Source organism: Procambarus clarkii, chromosome 25 (assembly GCF_040958095.1).
Source record: "Procambarus clarkii isolate CNS0578487 chromosome 25, FALCON_Pclarkii_2.0, whole genome shotgun sequence".
In the NCBI taxonomy this organism is placed as follows: domain Eukaryota; kingdom Metazoa; phylum Arthropoda; class Malacostraca; order Decapoda; family Cambaridae; genus Procambarus; species Procambarus clarkii.
Window position 1 is genome coordinate 15,396,214 of NC_091174.1, and position 3,930 is coordinate 15,400,143.

Here is a 3,930-nt window from a genome sequence, read left to right on the forward strand (position 1 = left end):
CATCAACATGTTTTAAACGTTAGTGATGCGGTAAACGTGTGAAACGTTTCTGAAATGGAGTTCTCAGTAAGCTTTGGATTAAACATGGCGCTTATTGGCCAGTTTTTATTACAATGTCAATCTGGTGGCCTGCAAAGTTGGCCCGGATAAGTAAATCGGAGAACTTTTGACATTACGTGTTACTGTAAGGTTACCACCAAGTCCCTGTTGTTGAATATTGGTTGAGAGGTCCCATGGTGTAATGGTTAGCACTTTGGACTCTGAATCCAACAATCCGAGTTCGAGTCTCGGTGGGACCTGGTCGATATTATTTTACCTTGTATGCCTTTATATATGTATACCTTTATGTGTATACCATGTGTATACCTCTTTACCATGTGTATTAATACATATATATATATATATAATATATATATATATATATATATATATATATATATATATATATATATATATATATATATATATTATATATATATATATGTATTAATACACATGGTAAAGAGGTATACACATGGTATACACATAAAGGTATACATATATAATGGCATACAAGGTAAAATAATATCGACCAGGTCCCACCGAGACTCGAACTCGGATTGTTGGATTCAGAGTCCAAAGTGCTAACCATTACACCATGGGACCTCTCAACCAATATTCAACAACAGGGACTTGGTGGTAACCTTACAGTAACACGTAATGTCAAAAGTTCTCCGATTTACTTATCCGGGCCAACTTTGCAGGCCACCAGATTGACATTGTAATAAAAACTGGCCAATAAGCGCCATGTTTAATCCAAAGCTTCCTAAGAACTCCATTTCAGAAACGTTTCACACATTTACCGCATCACTAACGTTTAAAACATGTTTTTGCCCTGAAAATTGTGCTCGAGAAATCAAGTCCACGGTTTTAATTAGTATTTTGGCCCACCGATGGTTCCAGCACACTGTTTCTCTTACTTATAAATGTATCTTAGCTTCAAGTGATTTGATATGAAACTTTTCATAATAAAGGTGAGGCATGGAGTTGAGTTTTAGGTAGTAACATGGAAAGGGGAAAAGTTCACTCAAAAGCCCAAAAGGAGAAGCCCATAGTTTAAAATGATTCATCATCTCTTGTTCCCTCCCTTCTGTCTCTGCCGCGCTCCTTCATCACCTCTTCCCCCTTCATCCCTCCTTATTTCTCTCCCTCCATCTCTCTCTACCTCCTTTCCTCCCTCCCTAACCCTCCCTCTCTCCTCCCTCCCTAACCCTCCCTCTCTCCTATGTTCCTTCCTCTCCTTTTTCTGTCCATCCGACCCTCCCCCCACTCCCTAGCCTCCCTCTCTCCTCCCTCCCTAACCCTCCCTCTCTCCTATGTTCCTTCCTCTCCTTTTTCTGTCCATCCGACCCTCCCCCCACTCCCTAGCCTCCCTCCCTCCCTTCCTCCGTCCCTCCCTCCCTTCCTCCGTCCCTCCCCCCCCCTCCCTAACCTCCCTCCGACCCTCCCTCTGTTCGTCTCTCCTCCGTTACACCCCTCCCTCCCTCTCCTCCTTCCCTCCCTCTCCTCCTTCCCTCCTTCCTTCTCTGCTTTCTCCCTCCTCCGTTCCACCCCATTTCCCCCTCTCACTGTATACATATAGAGGTTAGCGACAGACAGACATGCTGGGAAGTAACGTTAAAATGTTACTCTTATTAAAACTTATTTTGTCTTTATCAAATAACGACGAATGTAAATAAAAACGGTGTACAAATTATTTTCCTCCGTACGACTTTTTTACATTTTTGGGAGTAAAAAACTATGACAGTCTCCCAATATTTTCTTTATTCTTTTACCTTTCGTTGATTAAAAAAATAGTGAAACTTTTTGTTGTAATTCAGTAAATATTTTTGTATTTAATATTTTTATAAATAAATCTGGACATGTTTAAGATTTGGTATATTTGTCTTATTTTGTTATTAAATGTATTATTTAGCTTAAAATACTTGGAAGTAATTTCGGAACTCCCCACAATTCTGGTCACTAAGCAGGTCTTTTTGTTATGATTGGCTAGACTATTGGTATTTGCAGCTCGCATTTTGACAAACATCAAAACACAGCTAATTACGAGCATCTTCAACGGTCACGTCTAATTCCACTAATAGGAGAGATTAAGATTAGTCAACTGTAATCATTTTGAAAGATGGATTTTGAAACAGGATAAAATGACAGCCTCGATTCCACACAACGTCGGCGTTCGATTCCCGATGGCCCGATGGTTGGGAATCGTTCTTTCGCTGTGACCCCATGTCCCAAGTGCTGTGTAGTCTTATACTGACTTAGCTTTTATCCTGATAATTACTATATCCTAGCGCATTCATTCCAATTGTCTCAGTGGCGCAGTGGTAAAATACTCGTCTGGCACTTCGCGAGCGCTTGGCCTGGGTTCGTATCCTGGCCGGAGAGGATTGACTGGGCGCCAGTCCTTAACTGTACGCCTCTGTTCACCCAGCAGTGAATGAGTACCGGGTTGTTAAACGATTTGGCGGGTCGTATTCCGGGGTAATATTAGGATTAAGGACCTGCCCGAAACGCTGTGCGTGCTGGTGGCTGTACAAGAATGTAAGAACTCTTGTATATACAAATAAATAGATAAATTTCACCATGAATATGATATATGAATATTCTGCCAGATCCTGTGAGAAGAGTTTGCGAAATTTTACGCTTTTGTAAAATAAAGAAGGTAACGACAGAAAAAAAAAGGCAAGGGGGAGAGGGGAGGGGAGGGGGGGAGAGGGGTGGGGAGAGGGGTGGGGAGAGGGGTGGGGAGAGGGGTGGGGAGAGGGGTGGGGAGAGGGGTGGGGAGAGGGGTGGGGAGAGGGGTGGGGAGAGGGGTGGGGAGAGGGGTGGGGAGAGGGGTGGGGAGAGGGGTGGGGAGAGGGGAGTGGGGGGGGAGGGGTGAGGGGTGGGGGGGAAGTGATGTTATTCTTTTAGGAATTTAACACAATATGTTCTATCAGTTGGCGTCTGTTCTCTCTCACTGCTCCAGGTCAGCAACTGGACGAGTCTTTCCTTGTATGATGCTGGGAAATATATTCCAGAATATTTGTATCTGTGATGGTCTTGTGGCTCTAACGTGGTTTGACTGGTATATGTTGTAGTCAATCTGCTTCATGACGTGGTTTGACTGTTCTATGGAGTGGTTTAACTGGTAAATGACGTGGTTAATCTGCTCCGTGAAGTATTGTGAGAGTTCTATGGCGTGGTTTGAGTGCTGTGTGGCGATGTTAGAGCCTGTATATCGTGGGCCTGTTTGCGTGTGGCCCTGTGTGTCTGAGCATGTGTGTATCTGAGCAAGTGTCCTTGTGAACCTGTGTACATGTGGGCATGTGTGTCTGTGAGCCTGTGTACATGTGTTCATGTGTGTCTGTGAGCCTGTGTATATGTGACTCGCCTAGTTGTGCTTGCGGGGGTTGAGCTTTCCCTCTTTAGTTCCGCCTCTCAACTATCAATCAACTGGTGGCTGTCAGCGTGTGTATCCCTGAGCATGCGTGTCAGCGAGTCTGTGTGTGTCAGTGTGTGTTTCTGTGAGCTTGTGAGGCTGTAAATCTGCATGTCGGTGCTACAGCGTCTGAACGGCTATTTAAATTATGAAAATTAAGTCATACTGTGTAGCAATTTTTGCAGCTGTTGAACAGATTTCATCTTAATGGAAAATTTACCGAAGGAGCCAGTTAACTTCTTTAAACTAATTTAATCGGCGGCTATTGTTTAAAATAAGCTGAAGATTCACAATAACTGCTACAGAGAAGCTTAAGAAGCTGTCTAAGCTCACATTCAGACTAGAGCTGATGAAATGGGCTCAAACCTGCTTGTGGTTCATCTTATGACTAGTGGCTATCGGGCACAGGAAGGTTATGGTTATCGAGCCTCTCCCTCCTACACCAAGTGCTGAATGGTGTCCTTACTCAG

The 3,930-nt window shown here is 43.6% G+C and overlaps 2 non-coding genes across 2 annotated transcripts; one reads left to right on the plus strand and one right to left on the minus strand.

Moving 5' to 3' along the window:
* Nucleotides 1–227: 227 nt before the first annotated feature.
* TRNAQ-CUG (transfer RNA glutamine (anticodon CUG)) lies at nucleotides 228–299 on the plus strand. Its single transcript has one exon. It is a non-coding gene; the product is annotated as a tRNA-Gln (tRNA).
* Nucleotides 300–573: 274 nt separating this feature from the next.
* Nucleotides 574–645, minus strand: TRNAQ-CUG (transfer RNA glutamine (anticodon CUG)). The gene has a single exon. It is a non-coding gene; the product is annotated as a tRNA-Gln (tRNA).
* Between the last annotated feature and the right edge of the window lie 3,285 nt (nucleotides 646–3,930).